General features: G+C 37.8%; 2 long non-coding RNA genes across 2 annotated transcripts in view; one reads left to right on the top strand and one right to left on the bottom strand.

The window, feature by feature from the left end:
* LOC125328879 overlaps positions 1-22278 on the bottom strand; it is a 69628-nt gene that overhangs the window by 11849 nt on the left and 35501 nt on the right. Inside the window, exon 3 of the long non-coding RNA XR_007204927.1 lies at positions 2492-2545. This is a non-coding gene — a long non-coding RNA (uncharacterized LOC125328879). The remainder of the gene's footprint in view (positions 1-2491; positions 2546-22278) is intronic.
* LOC125328880 overlaps positions 14377-22278 on the top strand; it is a 38662-nt gene continuing 30760 nt past the window's right edge. Inside the window, exons 1-2 of the long non-coding RNA XR_007204928.1 lie at positions 14377-14557; positions 14850-14918. This is a non-coding gene — a long non-coding RNA (uncharacterized LOC125328880). The remainder of the gene's footprint in view (positions 14558-14849; positions 14919-22278) is intronic.

Here is a 22278-nt window from a genome sequence, read left to right as displayed (position 1 = left end):
GCTCCCAGGAAATTGCTCAGAAAATAGAAGAGTGATTTTCTTTTACTTTTTGACTTATCATATAGTACTCAATTATATTTTACAGTTAGACACTTAGACTAGGAAAGCTTTACTCTTCCAAAATTATCTTTTTTCTTTGAAAGATGTTGTTTTGCCAATAGAAGACAATCTGAATGCTTCTGTAAGGAATGAGAAGATGAATTAACACATTTTGACAGTTTGTAATATGACATAATGATTTAAATGCTTGCTTTCTTGAACAATGAAGAAATTAAGATCTTTTTTATCTAATGATGATTAATAGAAGACTTCAAAAAATATTTCTCATAGATAAGTAATGAAGATGAAACAGTTTAGGAGGTGAGTGTGATAGGGTGGCAGGACTGTCCTATGAGGTCTATCTGTTTCTCTAGGAATCACACCCAAATGGAGGATTAGCCCAGACTACATTTTTAAACAGGTCATAGACATTCTTCAGATTGCCAGCATTTCAGACAATCCCTTACTAAGTAAACACACAAACCTAAGAACTGATTTTTTGTGCTGTATCATTTACTTACTGATCCATAGGAAAAGTTGAAGGCCCTAGATATTTCAGAATTGGTAATCTTCCATTATTAAATCTTTATGATATTCTTTGATGTCTTCCCGAATTTGGCTATCCTAAGTAATGGTGACTTTCCTCATACTCCTCTTTACCAGACCATGAATCCACAAAAAATACCAGTTGTAATATAGTTATCTAGAACATGTATTTGATCTGCTCATTATGTTACTAGAAGATTCATAAATGGAGAAGAAATTCAGTTGCCGACTTTTATTTGGTCAACAGACTACTGTTTTTATGCGATAACCTATGAGCTAACTTGTACATAACTTTTGCTTTTATAGCCAGATGGAAAAAAAAGAACCAATGGAATTCGTGGCAGGAAGAATGCTAACCAGGCATTCATTTTGTTACAGATGTCAAACACAGAGGTGTTTCTAGGTTACTTTCAGTTTAGAGACTGCAGTGATTGATTTAAAGTACTGCTGTTACTTACAACTAAAAACTATTTGACTATGATCTGCGCCAAAGCAAAATGCCATTCTTTGGCTTTCCCTTTACAGAAAGATTTAATTATGCTTGCAAGGTTCAGACTTTTTTAGGCACAGAAAACATTTCCTATGTTCCTATGTTCCTGGATTTCTGATTGTGCTGCAGCTGTTAGACAGCTTGTATATCCAGAAGCCAGTATAGCTGAACACGGAGGGATTGTCTATGTCATCCATACAGGGGAGGGGCAAGCTTTCTAAATGAGTCAGCCTTGCTTTCAGTCCATAGTCCTCCAATGATTGTGACATATGGAGCATATCCATCCTGCTCTAGGGATAATAAAGAATCCTGTAACATCTTGCATTGCTGCTTTGAGATGGCTTTGTGGACACTGCTAAGAAAACTCTCAGGACACCTTCTGGGTCAGCGCTGTCATTCAGAGGCTTGGCTGGACATAACCACTGAATTTGAGACCTCTCAGGTGATTGGCTGAGATTCTGGCTCCTTGTCTCAGTAGCATTCCAAACCAGTGGGATAGATGCATGCTTGGCTGTATCTGCTGCATGCCACTGGGTAAGAAGCATAGGCATAAGGTAATGTACACCTTTTAAGCAAAGAAAACAACATTATCTCCAGATCAGTAGTCATCCATCCTGCTATACAGAGTCACTTAAGAACTGCCAAGAACAGAGAACAATCTTTTTCCCTAACTTGTATTGCTCACTGTCTATTTTGTGAAGTGGTTGATACAGGAAAATAAAACTTGATTATTTAAATGCACTGATAACCATCTTTCCCTTGGTAGCGCGACATAAAATATGGCAAGAAGATATGTTGATTCTTGCAGGAATCAGAAGTAATTTTAAAAAATAGTCAGAATTAAATTTTCACAGTTCCTGAGGCACACACGGTACCAGTGCTTGTGTGGCTTGCTTCATGTCACACCCAAGCACTGCACTGAGACATTTACTTTAAATGTCAGCCAGGTTCTGAAAGCAATCTAGGTTGATTGCTGAGCATAAGCTAAACTTTCTTTATTCTTGTGGTTTGTAAACCAGAAGAAAACTAGGAACAAAATCAGAAATGTTTTATGTTGTAGCTGGTTGAGCAAACTAGAGATTGATGTGGTTTTGTGGTTTCCTTAGTTGTACCAGGAACTAACCAAAATACCAACTGGTCTTCTTGCTGTGTCATTCTCTTTATTACTGCACATTACAATATGAAAAGGGAACCTCTAAGACACTCTGAGTTGCTTTTTGTTTATTTGTTTCTATTTTCATTGTATTTAACTTCTCTTTTACAGTGGACTTCAAGTTTGCACTGTATGGATAGTTCAAATGTCATTATTGAGTCATAATCAAACATGCATCATAGAACTATAAGATGTTAAACATTAATCTCAGAGCACAGTTTAACAGGATAAAAGCATTAGTTCTCAAACACTTATCTCTTAACCTTATAGTATCTTGGTTTGAATTTAATGGCATCTTCCTCATGCAAATAGAACATCTGAAATAAAAGAAAGAAAACCAAATTAAATTCTGCTCCTGGAAATCATTTTGGTAGAATAGATATATCCAGTCACAAGTATTAAAAGAACCAAGTAAATTGTAGGTGAATTGAAAATAGTTTAATGTTCAAAATACTCTTGGTTAATGAGAGGTTAGTCTTGGAAAGCATCACTAAGGTCTTGCCTGCTTAATTCTTCCCCAGGCCTTTGCTGCTAGTGACAGGATAATAGGTGAATGTGAACTGTTGATCTGAACTAATGTGGCTTCTGGAGAGGGGAAAGAGAACTTTAATGTTAAGCTGAAAGAAACAAAAGAGTCAAGAAGGAGAGTCTGAAATAAATGCTATTCAAACATAGCTCCTGCCTTTGGAAGCAAAATCTGAGATACTTCAGAAAGAAACAAAAATATGTGAATCAGTCCATTACTAAAAGGACTTCAGAAAAGGATTTTAGACAGAAGGTAAAAAAGGAAGCAAAGACACCATCTCTATGAAGAGTCTGGATTAGACATAATAAAATCCTCTAAGATTATGAATTTAGTTTACGGTGACACTGCTACTTTCCTTAAGGGTCAGAATTTCATATTAGATACATATAAAATTTCTTACAATGTCAAGTTACACTGAGATAAAGAACCACCAATCAAAAGTCTTGCTATGCCACCCATTGACATTTGTTAGGGCTAGAAGAGTGTCTCCTATCCTGTGAAAGATCTTGTTTTTAAAGTTCTTGTTTAATACTTTTTAAATACTGTAGCAGGTATTCCTTTCCAGATACCAGTAGGATGACCTGATCTTAGTTCAATTTATATTTTGTAGTAGAAATGTACTCTCCTATACCAGTACTGTTTCCTAAGTGATCAGCATTAGCACCTGCCCATTCTCATTGCCCACACAGTCCTGCTGAATGATTTTACTTTTTCACTGTCTCTTGGTCCTCTCTGCCACCAAAAGAGGTGGTAGAAAGTTATTGTTGCTTGCTGATATGACATTGACCAGAAATGCACCTGGACTGCAGTGCCTTTATTGGGAGATTAAGAAGACTGTAGCCCATCAGCACTGCTCCTGCAATGAAGTCTTGTGGCTCTGGAGAGGCCTCTTCCTGGACATAGATGAAACCTACCATCCCTTCCCTAAAATAGTAACTTTTTTGAATGATGAAGGTTTGGTGACTTTGAATGATGAAGTTTGTAACCTTATCTAAAAACATTGTGTTAATTTGACAAAACCTGAAGAGGAAGGCACCACTTCCATGATTAATACAACACTTTTATGAAAAAAATAACAGCACCAACCCCACCCCAAGTATTCTAGTCAGTGCATAATAGCTGAGGCAGAGCACTGGTGCACACTTCTGAAGAACAGATGATTTGCACCTCATCAGCCTGGACCAGAAGCTGCACAAAACAGGTCAGACAGCACTGACTCTTCTGCACAGACCCCAGCTGTGGTGACTTGTCCTGGCTTTTTTGACTGTATACAATACTAACTATGGTTTCAGGGTTTGGGGTTTTTTTTGCTCCTCAGGAGGTTTCTCTCTCCTTTTTAAAGAAGGAAATAAAAAGCACCATTTCTGCAGCTAAAATTCTCTTCATTGCTTTACAAAAATTATTTTTCTTCCTCATGCTGAATTCCTGGTACTGTAACAACATCTCCCTCTAAACTGAGTTAATTCATACTTAAAGTTTTGGGTTGGCTTTTCAACCTTCTAAAATATTCATTAAAGCATTTATCTAGTTTTTCAAATTATGTTAATAAACCAGGACAGTTTATTTGTATTTGTTTTCATAAAATCTTTAGTAAAAAACCAACAAATTAAATTTGATTCATAAATAAACAGCACCTTTTATGAAGTTAATCTGACTTCATACATCTCTCTGTCACTGAGCCAACTTTGACTACCTCAAATAGTAAACATTTTCCAGTAATCTATTTTTACCTATATACATCTTTAAAACTAGCTCCTTTACAACTTAATCAAGGTAATAAACTTCTGTTTTAAAATTAAAAATTTTAATTTTGGTTTTTAACCCTGTCATTTGCTTTCCTCCACCCTGAAAATCTACAAAATCTTGCTGGTTTTAATTTTTGTCCTTTCATCCACTTAAACAATTTTTTAAAAACTTGTTTCAGCTCCACCTCTGTTTTCACCTCCTTTCAGTAATGCCTAAGTTCTTGCAATTGTGTGTTTCCATCCCAGGTGCACCTCCGTGTGCCAAGCCTGGCTTAGACATGTGTAGTTAATTGGCTATGCAGGTGTATCCACTTGGAGTCACCCACTGTTCCAAGTCAATAAGCTTTGTAGAATGGTCAAATGAATCAGTTCAAAAGGAAAATATATTTTAGAAGCAGCCATTATAGAAGTATATCAGGATTGTAAAGCTGAATTATTCAAGTGCTGCTTTTGAGTCAGTGTGTGAACAGTGAGTTTTGTGATCTGACTCCTGTTCTGCAAGTGATAAAGTACCCTGTAGCAGTATATTTTTTTGAACAAATTTAATTTCATTCCAGTTGTGAATGTTTCAGTCAACTGTGTGGCCGATGTTTCAGACTGGCCACTATGAAACAAAACAACTGTAGCTAAAATTTCCTTTTCAACATGACCAGGAATTTAAAAAAGAAAGATACTGTCAGCTCTGGAAAGTCAGGCCAGGTGAAAACCGAGTACTGTTGTTTCTATCTTATTTGTATAGTCCTTTGTTCTGTACTTCATATCTTAATTCGTAAAGATAAAAATACCCCTCCTTTGTTTCAAGCTAGACAAAACTGGAAAGCTATGTACTTACAGACTGCTGTTCATTGTTGCTTTCTCGGGTTATTTTTTTTCTGTTGTAAAACAAGTAGAAAAGGAAGCACTATCAGGTCAGGAGGGTATAACCAAATTAGAAGTCTCATTTAGTGCTTTGCTTTGCATGGTCTAATGCCTAGTATACATGGAGTGAAGCAAAGAATCCTCTTTGTCTTTCACATAGGGGTCAGACATGCCAATACATGTTAGGACAGTTGTAGAGTGCATACTGCATACGGGTAAACAGCAAACAAAAAAGTGGGTAGACTTGCTTGTTTGGTATGTGTGAGGTATAGCATAAACACCCCAGTGCTCACATTAGACACGTTTTCACTCTGCTCATTTGCATTTGTTTTCAGCTAGAGCACTCTGTGCAGATGTACTAAAAACACTAGAGTTAATAAAACCCAAGCAGTTTTATTCAAATACCCTCTCTTTATACAAGCACCTGAGAAGGTATCTAGCATATAATGCATTGCTCTTTCCTACAATTATTCCTGTAGCCCAGTTTATTTGCAGAAATTCAAAGACTAGTGAAATGTTAAAATTGTTACGGAATTATGGAACTGTTCCTCCACTCCTGGCGCCCTTTTCTGAATTTTAAGTCCCCGTCTTTTGTTTGAACAAACGTGTGGAAAAGATTGCTTATAACGAGAACATGTGAAAGGGTTTGAGCTTGCTCCACACTGAGTGAAACAGAATGCAAGAATTTCAGAAATGGTTCTGAGGTGGAATGGCACCTCTTCAATCAATTCTTCACTGAGCCAGGCCTGTTTGTGCACTCCAGCTGCCACTCAACAGGATCACTGTGGCTTGCTTGGAAGCCCTTGAGTGTGCATCAGTATAGCCATACCCCAGAGTAGTTTGTGTTTATGTACATATATTTAGTGATGATGATGATGACTGTAAAATGAAGGTGTTCTAGCTTATGGACTTGTACAACACACTTTAAATAACTGAAAGTCTTGATTCAGTCTCGTTATTGTCCATTTATATTTTCTGTCTTGATGGACTTTTATCTTAAATATTATTACAACTACACTCACTTTGGGCACTAATTACTGCGGGAATATATTTTATACAGAACAGAAAGTGCACCTAACTCTCATTTAGCCTCATTTTGAGTAAATGTGATGCTGTTGTTTAAGAGACTGAACACTTTTCACAAGACAGTACCAGTGCAATAAAAGAGGTAGTAGCTAATGTTATTCTAATTATTTAGAACTCTTTTGAGTTAAGTTTTGATTCCAAATTGATTGAAATCAACTTAAGTTGTTTCCTCTGTCTTTGGATCATGTCATAAAGCTTTAATTTATACACACAGGCAGAAGTTCCCCACATATGCTGAGGTCTGTTAACGCTTCTTCCTTGTTGCTCAAGAAAATAGGTTAATCGTGAGGATTTTTTCCCCCCTCATAATTAGAAGGAACAAATTAAGTGCTGGATTGTAAATGATCTCCCTTTGACCTTTGTCTGCAACAACATCTCTAATGGATGTTCTAGCACTACATTGCAATAATTGAAGAATGAGATATAGTAATGGCCAAATGATGTCCGGCCACCAATTCCATTACTGTACTACTCTCATGTCCTCTGTAGGAGTTAAAAGATTAACCCAACATCTGCATCACTAGGGAAAAAAAACCCCCATAAGTATTCTTATTAAATAAACAAGGGAAGAAAATGTTCAGCCCATTATCCTGGAAGCTATATATTATAGTAATAATTTTAAATGCATTTTTCAATTTCAGTGTTTTATATATAAAAATTTTATACAGAAAATCTGTTTGTATGGCTGATATATTCTGATTTGGCAGGTTTGTTTCTCATGAAATCTTTAATCAGTTCTTGTTTCTTGTTTCCATGTGTTATACAGATCTAGGTGATGAAATGAATTTTGACAGCATTCAAAACTTAGTTCTGCACATGTTAGGTTAAACAGAGTTCCTTAAGCAGACTTTGTCAAAATTAACAGTTCTAGCTAATATGTGTCTTCAGAGTGAAAAAATAAATATTATCATAACATCTATGTCTAACTCAAATGCTAACACCTGATGCTACAGGAAGGCCACACAACTACAAAAGTACTTTCAATTTGTCAAGTGAGACAAGGTTTCCTTCACCTTGAAGCTCTGCTATCCATAGAAACACTCAGCCAGAACTGCTCTATCCCTAGTAAGAAAAGACCTTAACCTGGAGGGCTTGGCTGGAACAGTGCAGGCATTGATCTAGAGATTCATCTCAGCTTCCTTGTTATGTGGTCCTGTGTGATAATGTGGAAGTTGGCAACTACAGAATTGTTTTGGGGGTTTGGACAATTTTTTTCCCTTTTTTTGATGTTCTAAGATGCCAAACATTATGTTGAGATTATGCTTATTGACAGAAAAAGCAAGTAATAATATGAAGACCTAGTCTGCAAGAATCTTGGGTAATAGTCTTGCAAGAATGGGGTAAATAACAGCTTCTAAAATTTAAGCTCATAAATGGAGACCTGGTATTGCAGAATGAGGATTGATAACACTGAAATCTTATTTACATCCATGTGTACACTTTAAATTAGTGAGTTCAGATGGGAAGGTAGAAAAAATTTGGTAGAAGAGTAGAAAAGACCTGGGCAGAGAAAGGCAATAAACAGAACTAATCAATGTGTGCTTCATTATGAAAACAGTTTTCTATTTGAAAAAACAACCTCCCCTCAACCCTTCCTCTTCAGGTTCTGTCAAATTAACATAATGTTTTTAGATAAGGTTACAAACTTCTATCATAATATCAATATAACAAGCATAGATTTTCACTAGAGTTTTTGATTTAAGGCAACTTGATTAACAAAATAGAAAAACAAAAGGACAAACATCATATGGACTACAACAGCTCCAATGATAATTTTTAGCATGTCATTGTAAGCAGAGCATAAAGGTACTGGAAAAGGAAAAAAGATTAAGGGATAGAATGGCTTTCCCCTCTCACCTCTCCTCCATCCTACTCTGAGCCCTAGCAGCAGTGATATGCCTGCTGTCAGTCATTATCAGGCTTTTCCAAATGCTCAGGTTTTCTCCAATACCCTTCCTTTATTCACTTTGCAGTAGGGCTATCAAAAGACCTAGAGACTTACTAGAGTGGAGGTTGTACAGATAAGAAGTACTTAAGTACTTTTCAAATAAAAAATTACAAGAGTAACTTAAGGGCTGAAAAACAGTAGCAAAACTTTAATGAAGTTCACTCTGTTTAGCTCTTAAAAGATGTGGTAAATATCTAGTTTGATCACAATCTACTAGAAAAATTACAGCAGATTTTCGACACAGCAATTTTAGAAAAAGGATATTCAGCCAGTTGCTCCAATACAAAATAGGAAATTGTAGCTAGAGTGGAAATTAAAGATAAGTTTTTAATGGTTACAGTGATTAATGAGCTGGTAACCAAAGGCTGTGGCTACCAGTATTTCCAGTGATCATCCATTATTAGGAATTATCAAATCAGGAATGGATATTTCAGGAAAGGTGCACTCTGATGCAAGCCCAACTGTTGAAACTGAAGCAGGAATTAAACCGTTGTAGTCTTCTGTTTCCTGACGTTGAGACTAGATGAGGACATTTCTCCCTACAGCCTTAATGATGCCCAAACGTTCAGGTAGACAAAGCCACAGAGCTTCCTACAGAGGCATGTGAGGATCATGGGACACAGCTTCTCATCATGAGATGAGACATACCTGGAATTTTATGGAGTTCCAGACATTCTCTGTCATGTGCTGGGTCCAAGCCCAGGACAGGACATGCAAACATTGCAGTCTTGTTGAGTGACCCAGAATACTTTGAAATTCCTGTAACATAACCAACATGCCCTTGCTATGGGGCAGAGGGACTGGTTTTTATAATGGGATTGATGCATATCATACTACAGAAGGCTGTGGCTTCCTCAGGAGACTGGGGTAGATGAGGAAATAAGCAATATGGTCTGAGTTATCACCTGCTTGCCTTTGAGATGGGTAGAAGGTGCATCTTGCATTGATTTCACTGGTGGAGTGTGAACTGGGAACTCCTGCCTGTATTTATGAGGGTAAGGATTCAGGACTCCTTTCTTAATTCCATCACTGATTTATTGCAGAAGACAGGTAATGAGATGTGCTTTGAAGAGGCGTACTGCAATTAGTCCTATAAATAGTTAATATGTGAAAGGTTTTCTGATCTATTATTGTGTATCAGAAGTATTTATGATCAATGTAAATGATTCTGTTCTGTTCTAGCTTTTGAGTGAAGTTGCTGCTGGGTAATGGCTGATGCACATTTTGGAAGCCGAAGAACAACAGTATCTCATAAAAGCTGGACTCTTTATGTCTAATAAAGATATTATTAAAGATATCTTTAATACGGCATAAAGAGTTGGACTGAGATTTTTGTAAGTGAAGTATATTTCACCCAGACGGATGTTGAAGCAGTCTTGTTTATCTTTACCACACACATTTTCCACTAAAGATTTGCTGTTGAGAGACTCAAAGCACTCAAAAATAAGCAAGCATTTTATGAAATTATTAAAAGCAAACTCCACTGTCAATATACAGTTTATAATTTCCCTGTTATTGATTCACTGTCCTTATACATCTTCTTTGCCCAAATCACCTACTAGCTTTTCTGACTCAGTTGTGGATTTTTCCCCCAGTCTTGCTATTTCCAGCTTAATTCCCCAATTTCTGGTGCACTTCCTCATAGTAGACTCCAGAGAGACAAAAGTAAAAACATGGAAGTAGGATCATAAAATCCAAACTGTTCCATTGCCCACCATATGTAAGGTAAGACATAAGGAGCAACGACTGATGTATCAGCTTTTACAAGTAAGGTCGAGCTCTTTGTCAGTGACCAACCTGTTGTAGGACAGGAATAGAAGATTAGGTAATGTGATATTTCTGTTGTATGTTATCTTTGTCTTGGATGTTACTCAGAGGAGATAATGATAGTAGATGCAGCAGGAAGACACATTTCCTGACGTGAGCTTAGACCCAGTGAGCCCAGATAGTCCCAAATAGAAAAGAGAGGGATGTGTTGTACTGAATGTCCTTTTGAAACTAAATAATTCTAGTGGCTTTTTATGTGTGAGCTCCAAAACCATGTTTTTATGGTATCCAACTTAAATAATATGTAACTAATATAAAGAAGCATGCTATCCTTAGAGAAGCGAGCAGATCTGGAGTTATGGATTTAAATAGAAGGAAGAGAAGTGGGGAGTATGTATTTTGATTCAGCTGTGTTTGAAAAGGCTTTGAAAAACTCTTGTTCCTGGAAACAGTGAGATACAAACCTGTTTGAATAGTTGATATCTGGCCAGAAAGGATTCCTGTTGAGTGAAATATTAACCCATAAGGAATGCAGTTTCTTAGGGCAATGAGCTATTGGCTTCAAACCAACTTTAATGCAGAGCTAAGGTGACCATTTAAAAAACATATATGCATCCAGAGGTCTGCATGGCTGCCAGACCAGAATACAATTACCCTTTCTCTTAGCTATAGCTTACTTGTTTGTGGCCTGGTTCTGTAGTGCTGAAAAGTAATTTCTGGCTATATAGTGGACAAATGTCTACTTCTTTGGTTGTGTCATTGTCGAAGGCAGGTGTTTATATTATGCAAACTATAATAGCAGCTGGGAGCTCTATTAGTAATTCTAATGTTTCAGGATAGAGAGAGAGCTCAAGGAATGTTTCCTCCCCAGAGTCTCTGCTGGGAGTGATAATCTTCCAAAGCAAGGTCAAATTTACACTGGATCCATGTCATAGGAGGCATGAAAAGTGAAACATGAAAAGTGAAACATGAAAAGCTCTGAGCCTGCTGAGGGTGACAGGTATAAAGTCCCAAGCCCCATTCCTTTGCAGCATGATGTGCTAGTTCTGCTAGTGAGTGCCAAGTTCAAGCCGCACCCACTGAACCCTCCAGGTAGTTGCTGCTCCAGGAAATGCTTTTAAGGCCCTGGGAGGCATTTATGCTAAAATGCCAAAATACCAGTGGAATAACTCATTCTTTCTGTCAACTCAGAAAGGGCTAAGCCTCTAAAGCACGATCTAGACCATAATGCTCATGCTAAATTGTTCCACTTTTTTTTTGTTCACAGAGATCAAAGTACAAAGTATGACTTTCTGTCCATAGGCTCTGATGGACTCTGACGTGTTCTGTAGGGGTTCCAATGTACAGCTGGAGGAGGCCCAAACCTGCTAGAACTTACACCTGTGGGATAATTAAAAAAACCCCCAACTGTGATCTCTGTAGAGTGAGTTTCTTCCTCTAAGTACTATTCTCTTCCCAGTGACTTGGTGGCACTCTGGACATACAAACAGTAGGACTGATTTATTCCTTTTTGTGGTGGGTTTCAATCCACTCACAGGTTCTTGAAGATTCCTTAGGACTAGAACCTTTTTGACTAGGAAGTTTTGGAGAAGGAAGATGGGAGGAGGTAAGCATTACATCCCAAATCCTACTCACTCGTGACACTGAAATGGGAATTTATTCATGGAAGGTATATGACCCTACAAGAAAAAAGAAAGGCTTTATTAATAGCAATGTTTAAACTATCATAGCTAGGAAGCTGGGTCACAGCAGAAAGAGCAAGAAAATACTTCCTCTAGAGTTTCTTCTCACATTAAATGTGTGACTATAGCCTCAGAGGAGGACTGCTATGGACAGTGTCCAGGAAGTGTCTCAGCCCCCATTAAACACAGATCATTACACATACTGCATGAAGAGTCATTGTGGCTGTCACATATAGTTAGGCCATGCTGCTGCTGTTACCACTATGAAAAAGGCAGGATGTTAAGTTTTAGTATCATTACAGTTTTGCCCACAAAAAGATGGAAAAACCTAACCAAAGCAACCACTTTGCTTTCCCTAACTCCTCCTTTTATCTCATACCTGTTAATATTGACCCATGGAGGGATTTCACTCCTCAGCATATAACTTGATCAGTGGCTTCTAGACAGAGTTGACTGAAAACTGTATTTGTGGGCCCATAGTTCACGTTGCTTTCAATGACAAGGAAACAAAGATTTATAAGGGACTAATTCTTTGAAACACTAAGCATTTCTGACAAGGCCCTTAGAGTAGAAAACGGAAACCTGATACTCTTGCAGAACCAAACTGAGGAAGTGATCCTTTAACAAGAGAAAAAAGAAAATGCAGCCTTAGAGGGAATTTGTAAATGCCTTCAAAACAGGAGGCACTACTGAACTCTTATTTGGCATCTAGAGTTTTTATAAGATCATCTTTCTTATGGAGGTATATGGAAAACAGCACATCAAACTGCACCCTCTGCAGTCAGTAATTAAATTGCTGCTAAGTCCATGAACAGAGTGGGTCCCAGTGTGATGGAGATCACTGCTACTATTTTTAGTCTGTATTTCAATAGCTTCGGATGTCTTAAGCAGGTCTTGCCACTCATCCCTCTCACAGGAATCTTTGCTGTACAGTCAACTACTGTGTGTTTGCAGCTGGAATGCAGCCTAATTCTAGCCTTCTTCCAATGTGCTTCCAGTAACACAAGGCCAGAGCATTTAGTAATCTGTGATCCAAGAATACCTGGTGGTTGAAGCCATTGCAGTACAACTACCAGAAAAAGAATAAATTGTCTGAGACAGGTACTAAATACTTGAATGAACAATCTCCTTCCTTTAAAAAAAACCAAAACAACCTAACCAAAACTAGAAAAAAACCCTCATGATTCCATGGTTTGCTTTTATGTAAAAAAACCCCGAGAGCAGAATAGAAAATCCACCCCAAAATAAACAAACAACCCTCCACTCAAAACCACAATTCAGGTGACAAGGTGATAGATAAACTAGCCAATTGGATTTTGACTTGCTGAGATCTATGTGATAACTCAGATCCTGTAACTGGAAGCACTAAATATATGTAAAATAAAATTAAAAAAGAAAATCTACATTTTGAAGATAATCTGTCACCCCCAAATTTCAGGAAATTGTATCCTGTTGTTTTATCTTCATTATGACAGAAAATAAACAGATAATTTTATTTGTGATCCAAATAGAAATAGATTTTGGCATCTGTTCTATGCCAATAGTTGCTCTTGCTATGAACATGCTTACATTTTACTGCACTGGGCTATTTGCCACTTTATGTAAGCTACACCAGCTGCTCTTGCTCTTGCATGACAGATTACTGTATGCAGCTCTCTGGTTTTTCCTAAAGCAGATAATGCTTTGTAAAATCCGGATAACTAAGTCTCTAAGAAGTGATTGTAAGTTATATTAAAACTGTGATAACTGAGAACAGAAGCAGCCCTGAAGAGCTGTACTAAAAAGCTGCTACTTCAAGGGAAGATTGTGGTTGTGGATAGCTGGTTTTATTACTGTGCCTAATATATATTCTTACATTATTTTACCTGTTATATCTTTTTTGCTACTTGCTGTTTTTGCTTAAATTTGGCATATGATGAAGAGAAATATTAATAATAACTTTATACACTGAGAAAATTTCTGTTTTAATTTCTATGGCAATGAAATACACTGAAATCAGTTTAGATCTATGTGAAAACAAAACCTCCAAATTCTCTTTGTTGCATTTCTGTGACAGGTTTCATGCTCTGTCTTATTGGCAACCTTCTGTTTGGGAAAGCAGCATTATGCAAATAAAAACTCAAATGGCAGCCATAGAAGGAATATGTAACACAATTTTTCTTGACATCTTGGTGATATAGGTAAGATCATGCTATCACAAAACTAAACCAAGTTCTTTTTCTCAGGTGTAAACTCTGCCTCAACTACATTTTAAAACAAGTTTTCCTATGATTTGGATTCAACAAGGCTGCGAAATCATATTAATTCCCAATTTAGAAATGTCATGCTTAAGCAGTAGTTGAACTTTGCCAGTTTTGATAGGTGTTGGTGATTAAAGTGCCCATAAGTATAAGGTTGTGTGGGCACTGCTGCTGCAATAAAAAGTCGAAGTATAATTGGTCTGAGGGTGTGGAGAGAAGCAGCAGGGGATGCTGGTAGGGACAGTAAAAGCTCAATAGGGTTACGGAAACCTGCCAAATCTCCATCCTCACTGCAGGGAGCTCCTGACACTGCCAGGCAGTAAGGAAAACAGATGGCTGTTGCTTTTGAAGCCAGTAACATTAATTTCTGTGCCTGTTGTGTATTTTTCCTCCTTCCCCTAGATTTTCCAACTCCTGCAGTAGCTCCTGTAGCAGCCAGGCATTGGCAGACATGTTGGAAGGCAGCCACGCAGGCGGGTGAGTTTCAGCTGAAGATGATGGCTGCTTTGTTTTGGTTTTCCTTTTCCCCAAGCTGCCTCCACAATTTGGCAAAGGGATGTCAGGATTAGAAATAGTGGGATTGGAGAATATGCCAGAAGCTATTAGAGGGAAAGAGGCAGAGCTATAGTAAATGTGGAGATGGAGCAGTGCCAGTAGGAGCGTGGTCACGGGGGTTTGGATGCAATTAGCACAGCCGGCCAAACATACCCTAACATAGACGCTTCACAGTTACGTGCTGAATAATCCTCTGTGTTGTGCTTATTTTCAGTGGAGTATAGCTGATACCTGTAGATGGGGCCTTGTTTTTTCCCCAAAACCAGCAATCAATGTGGACCTGGTAAGTCTGTAGCAGCTGGAAGTGATTTCACAGAAGGTTCTAAATCAAACCTCTATATCTAAAAGAGAAGCACATGAGATGGAAAAAATTAATGTTTAAGTTTGTTTGCACTGTATTTCAGCTATTCTGAAGCACTGTAAGAGTTTGGTTTTTTCCTTAGCTTTCTGAAACTTCTAATGCATTTGTATGCTGTTGTGAAGACTAACAAAGCACCAGTTTGAAGGAAGAGAGAAATGGGTAGGATGCTGACTTTTAATTTTAGAATATCACTAAGAGAGCTCAAAGAAAGACACAGGCTTGAGCTGAGTTAGCAATTCAATGAAATATATGCATAGGTTGACATGCAGAGTAATGATGGCATATGACTGACTTGTCATTTACGTCAGGGGAAAGATTCTGCCCTTGTGCAGGTTTCTGACTGTTGATCTCAACCAATGAGTGTTTCATGCTTTTAACAGATGCTTCTGATTTAGGCCAATGAAAGCTAATGGAAGCTTTTTCCAGTCTCTGAGGAAAGAACGCCAGCCCAATCAAACAAGCAAATTTGGAGCTTGGCATCTGAATTGAATAGCAAAACTGAATCATTTCCTCTTGCAAAAGCTGTGTGCCATCATTATTCTATGACACTATAAAAATTTCATAATTAGTACTGACTTGTTATTTTTGCCATCTCCCGCATTTCATCATTTAGCTACTGTTGCTGTCTACCAAGAAAGACACTAAAACCGCTTACTCAAAAGGCCTGTCTGCCTTATGCAAAAGAGCACACAATTCCCAAGCCAGCAGAATATGATGCATACAGCTGCCCCAGCTATGTAATTGTAGCAAATATTTCTAGATGCACAGCCACAAAATAAACTCAGTAGAGGCATCTAAGTATTTGACAGGCATGCATGTCCAATTTATATTCTTTTACATTTTCCTGTGGTGGCATAGTTTATCATCAATCTTTTTTCTGGTCTCTGGTTTATGAGCCGCACATATGAAAGCTAAATTTAGCAAAGAATAGCCATAGTGCATTAAATAACAAAAATTTTAAAATCCCATTAATAAGTCCAATTGAAATGGGACTTATGACCCAATGGTAAGGTACTTAAGAGCAATAAATCAGGAGTTTTTATTAATGCTGCAGAACACACTCCATCAAACTACCAATAAGTATATACAAACAGATGATTGAAACACCTGTAGATACTGATATAGTCTACTTAGAACTGAAATTATCCTTTGGAAAAAACCGTAATATTTCTCAAGAAAGGCTTTAGTATAGGTATAGTTCCTTAATTTATGGCTTCCATTTAGGGATGGGCTGTGATTAAAGCACTACATTATTTCTTTGCTTTTAGTTCCAAGTGACCATGTCTCCCTTGCAGTCTTTGAATCTGCAAGTAGCTGAAGGATCTGGTGCAGAGTCCAGTACATGAATGAACATTTGAAAATGAGTGGAAAGGATTTTCTTGGCTCATCAATACTACCACATTGTGGAATTAGAAAGAAGAGAGGCATTGCTTTATAACCTTCTGTTCTCAACAGTCTTGGAATTTCACTTTTTATGTGCTGTCTACACAGGCTTTATTCCTCTGCAAGGAGAAATGACATTTTCTCCAAGCCCTTAACTTACAAGTTGGCACAGTGGTATGTGTGATAAGAGACACTGGACCTCCGGAAGTGTACCTAGTTCCCTGCTGTGATGCTGCTGTTTATCTCATCTCTCCAGGCATGTGTTTTTGGAAATGTACTCATGAGTTTAGTTCCCATTTTGTGTGAGGCTGTTGATAAATGCAAATTTTTTTAGTGGGGTGGGATGGCAATCTTGTTTATTACTATCATGCTATTGCAGTACTTGGTTCTTGTTTTGGTGCAAGAACATCATTGTTTGTCTGTGGGACTGCTCTTTTAATTGTCTTAAGTGTCAAAGTTGTATATGAATTAAATGATTCCTTGAGGGTGGCAAATTCTGGAGAGAAGTGCTGTGTAATGCCCTTACACAAAGGTAAAGCATTACTAGCTGGATGGACAGGTAGGCATAAGAAATTTGGAAACTCTGAAATGGGGTGAATAATTTTTTCTTTCCTGTAGTGCTTAGAGAGTGCTTAGAGAGTGTAAAATGCCCAAGTCATGTATCTTTAACCCAGCACTCGAGGAAGAGGCAAAACCTCACAGTAGTGGGTTTAGAGGTTTGCGGGGAATTAATTTTACCAGTCTGAAAATGTGGAATAAATTACTCCACTCTATCCTAAAGAGTGGGCTGAGGGAGCTGTATGTTTTCTCACTGGTTTTACTCTGGGATGGGAAAATTTTCTCACAGCTGGGGGATTTAGTAATCTCCTGCTGCAGGCTTTGAACTGAAAATATACCCTACTATCAGAGCTAGGTTCCTCAGGCCCTAATATGGGATTATGGTGATAACTGCATGGTTTAATAAAATGTTGTAGTTGGGATTTGAGCAGGACCTGTTCAGATCATGCCAGCATAAGCACTGGCTACGACAACAGGACATACAAACTCTCAGCCCTGCTTAGAGCCGAAGGCAACAGGCAATGCTTCTAACAGATGCTGAGGTTGTAAGACTTAAGGTTATAAGATGTTTAAAACCAGATCTTTATAAAAGCTGACATGGTAAAATCTTGTGGTTTATACAGGCTGCATGACATATATTAATGCTGCACTTTGTGGAGGCACCAATATCTAAATCAGCTTCAGGGGAAGGAAGAGAGAAATCAAGTGTTTAATCAAGGCACTGTTCAAATTCACAATGTGTGTGAAGAAGGAAAGCCTGTGTGAACATACTTCTAGAGGCAGTGAGTAAAATCCTGCACTGATCATTTCAGGGAAAGAGAAGTCCTAAAACATCCAGTAAATATTCCAAGGTTTTTTCCCTTCATTTCCCATTCAGAGCTAGAAATGGAGGAGAGAAATGTATCACACGTGGTTTACCTGTTGCTCATATTGTGGCATCTAGGTTCTCAGAATGCCCTAAAAGCTTTTATTTGTTCCAGTCACAAAGAAAGCCTTCAAACTTTGACGTTTTCAGTAAGAAATTAGTTCATACAATGCAATGGGGGACAGCTTTCATTGCCTGAGCCTCCGTCCTGAATAAAGCAGCTTCCTTCTCACTTCAACTCAGCTACCCAGCAGTCCCTATTCCTGGGGTCAGCTGGAATGTTTTCAAAATAATGGGCTAAAATCCAAGCATGTACCAAAAGCTGCCCAGTCACCAAATGCTCCTGAACTAATTTCAAACATTACTTGGGAATGATTCTTCTAACATGTTGGAAATGTCATGTGGCTACAATGGGAAGCTCATAGTGTCCTGCAAACATGTCCCTCTTAAGGTTTTAGTGTACGTTTGTTTTTAAAAATGTTGTTAAAAGAATAGATTCAGAGTGATACCAGCAAACCTTTTTTCCATGCCACTTTGAAAGGCTTGCTTGTGTAATATAATCAAACCATTAGGAAATGCTTCTTTCTGAGGAAAATATAGAAAAAGGACTAAAGTATACAGGACTTCATAAGAATTTCATCTGGATATCTATTGGTGGCTGTTTTCTTGGGCTGAATTTCAACAAGTCACAGAAAGATGAAGGGTTCTTGTACCCTTTGATCAATACGCCCTTAGTAATTTTATGTAAGAATGTGCATTTAAAGTATGGCTAGAAAATAGTCATTATTAGAATACAGGACACAATAAATTTTTTAAAAAAATACTATTAATTAAATAACAGCTTCATGGTTACTTCTGTACTACTGCATCTTCTTTTTGGGGATTATCTGGGACAGTGATGGTACTGGTTGTTTCCTTTGACTCTCCTATAAATATCAAGAACATTAACATATAATCAATAATTCCATGTACTTCTGTTAATTTTGGCCAAGAATGGGTTTTTTTGTGTACATAATCTCTCTTTTATTTGGTGTGTGCAGTCCTTACATAAGGTGAATGGTTGTTTTTGCCTGCCTTGGCTTCCTGACAAATTGCTGTGCTCTGTATATGACTATAAGCATATACAGTTTCCTTACTGAGGTTATTAAAAAAGTCTCTCCTTGAGCTTCATCAAGCCTGCAGTGAAGGGACTATTTTGATTACATTCTTTTAGCATCTGACTCAGGTCCTTCCATCTTTTGGGATAGCTCATCCTCGCTGCCTACATCTACAATGGGTAGCACCGTTGCTCTAACCCATGCACCGGACACATAAAGTGCCCATAGAGATTATACACTCTAAGAAATTTTCTGTTTTAGAAAAAAAAATCATTGCTGTTACAGAACATACCTTACACTGAATTTGTCTATCTTGTTACCTAATATTTAAGCATTGTTTAAATTGGTCCTGCAAAGGATTTTAGCGACTGCATGTGGCTGATGTGGAGTATCTGGTCCTGCAGAATCAGGATAACTTCACGTTATTATAGTTTTGTAATTCCATATAATTATATGAAAAAATCCTTAAGGTATTTATAGATTTACAATTGGCTGATTAGTTTTTGAAATCCCAGGGGATTGTCAGGGAAATGTCATGTGGTTCAATGTTTTTTTTTTAATCAGCCAAATAACCAGGTGTCCAGAAACCTCTGTGTATTTTCAGTGACACAATTTGGACCACAGTTTCAGCTTCTGAGTCCTTCTTGTGCTTCAGGCTGGGATGTATACACATGGACACCCAGAAATACTATGAAGAAATTAAATAAGCTTATCCAGCAATAAATTAGCATGTCTGGTTTTGGCTGGCTTTTAAGTTTGCATCTGCAAACAGCTGAAGATCAAAGACTAAGACTTCTGTATTTGTTAATCTAATTTTACATTTCATTCGTCAGATATCACAAGTATTTAAATGTTTTGCAGATATCAGGACATCTTCCTTCATTGAGCTATTCCAAGGGCATTCAGGAAACCTTACAAAGTGTTGATCATATCTATTTTCTGGGGTGTTCTTGTTCTTACAGTATAAATCTCATATTTAAATTCCATAATAAGACATATTGGAAAATTCTCTTCAAATAATTCATTGCCTTTGTGGCATTGACCTGCTTTTAATTTAGAATGTGTTCATACTGTTTCCTTTCTTGCAGCATTACTGGACAAGAGGACCTTGTGGACTTTTGCAATGATTTGCAAAAACACCCTGAAACAACCTTTACTGAGACTATGCTTTGTACTAGTTGACATTATATTTGTGAGGGTTTGGTAACACAAAATTAAGTGATACACATCAGACAGGCATTGTTGACTGGCAAACTGGTGGAAAGTGAAGAAAGAGGAGGAGGAGGAGTGTGTGGGCAAGGATGGCTACTCTGTAGTAGCTAGCTCCCGCTGACTGTGATTTCAGAGAGAATAAATCCAATTTTTTCTGATGGGTCTCCCTGAATTTGCACCTGGAGTTCCTAGAGGTAAGGGTGTCTTGAGTCTGAAAGGACAAAAATTTTAATGGAGTTCCAAGTTTTTCCATATATTTTTTGTGAATGGTAGCTTTCCAGAAACCATTGTAACAAGCATGGAAATGACAGAAATACTACTAGTAGTGAAGCTGTGCATGAGTTCTCTATTTTAGCATGGTTCAGAATTTCAAGAAAATCAAGTAACTGATATATGGGTCACATTCCTGGTTGGCCTTAGGGCCAGCTGCCACTCTGCATACATGAATGCACACGAGTCATCTCAAAGCCCAGGGGAGGAGGTGGCCCCATGGGTTAGGGTAACATGACAGCTTGTTGGAAATTAGAGCAGAGAGAGGGGCCCTGCAGAAGTTTATAAGCAGAACAGGTGGCAGAAAGTAAGGGGTAATCACACATTTTAAATTAAAAAGGAAAAAAAATCTCTGGGGGCTGTATGGCCCCAAAATCTTCATCTAGGTCTAGGAGGGCTCCTGTGAGATTCAATGAATCGGTCACCTAGCAGGCATACTTTGGCAGGCTGCTCTGCCCCCAAAAAACCTATTCCCTTAGTCTTCTGTACAGGATTTATATGCTTCATTGAATGTCCACTTGCTGCGCGTGTATGTCAACAGCCAGCTCCTCGAGAGCCATTGCAGGAGCCATGGGTTTTGGTGGTGTTTTTTTGTCTTTGGGATAGACTTTTGGGATATATGCTGCAATTCCTTGGCTACATACAAAGTGTAATGAGAAACAGTTAAGAAATTATCTGAATAGTCTTGTGGCTTCTGGTAATATGGAGTGAAAGGATGCAGATCCTCAACTGCATGATGAACTGCTCTCAGATCTTTTCAATACTGACTTTTAAACTTTTGTTACTAGAAATCCAAATTGGCCTGGTGAAATAGATTCATGCCTTATGCTGTCAATGTAGCAGTGATCTGAGAGCACAGGGAAGTCTAGAAAGCAACAAAGATTTTTATTTCTTAAGAGCTAATCATTTGTATAGGAAAAAGAATGGAAATGTGTGAATGCAAAAAACTTGTTTTCTGGTATTTTAAGAATCTATCCAGGTCTCATCAATGGGGTCTCGGTGTGGTAAGATTCCATTATTTCAGAGAAGATTTTATCCTTGCATGTAATTTATTCAGCTGCTAAATAAAAAGGCAAACAAAGGAATTTGTCAAAAGTCTTGATTTCACTTACAGTGCTTCCTCTTCTTTCCTTGCTTCCAGTTTACCACTGCTTCAGCTTTGGGTAGTGATGGTCTGTGTACATGCCTTATGTGAACAGTTGCAAGAATCATCTTTGTGCATTTCTATTTTTCTTAATTTTTTCATCATTGTTTTATCCTTCCCACTTGCTGTTCACAGTGACTGACCATTCACCTTTTGAAATATTGCTGGCATTCTTATTCTCCTATTCATTCTCTGCTTCTGAGCACCCAGGCCCTGAAAGTCAAAAAGTCAAGGCTGTGTGGCAGGTGGGCAAGTGCTTCTTGTGCAAATACATTCATTTGCATTTGAATGTTCACATTTGCATACAAATGCTTTCATTCATAGGAATAAAAGGATTCTCTCCATGTGCACCATTTGTGCAAGCAAAAATTGGATTCATGAAACTACTCAGAAAAGTCAGGGACAGATCAGGTCTCCTGCCATTTTCACTTTGGTACTATGTTTACAATCTGATAATATATGTCTGTAAAGAAGCAAAATTCAATTTTCAAGTGCTGTTGATTTTTAAACTTTTTAATGCACAAGTTTGTGGTTGGCTTTCCACGGTGTGCATACAGAGCCAGATAGTGTTGATCTAAAGTGGTCTCAATTCTAACTGGGACCACAAGGAAGGATCATAGCATAAATGAAATTATGATTATAGAGATGAAGAAGGTCAAAATTTCTCCACAGAATTGCTGAGATTGAGCAGAAATGCTGAAAGTCTTTTACCATTAATTTTTTTTAGATCTATAGTAGATAAATATATACTTA

The sequence above is a fragment of the Corvus hawaiiensis genome, chromosome 7 (assembly GCF_020740725.1).
Source record: "Corvus hawaiiensis isolate bCorHaw1 chromosome 7, bCorHaw1.pri.cur, whole genome shotgun sequence".
Classification (NCBI taxonomy): Eukaryota; Metazoa; Chordata; class Aves; order Passeriformes; family Corvidae; genus Corvus; species Corvus hawaiiensis.
The sequence above is the reverse complement of the archived record's forward strand: the minus strand, read 5'-3'. Positions and strand labels throughout refer to the sequence as shown.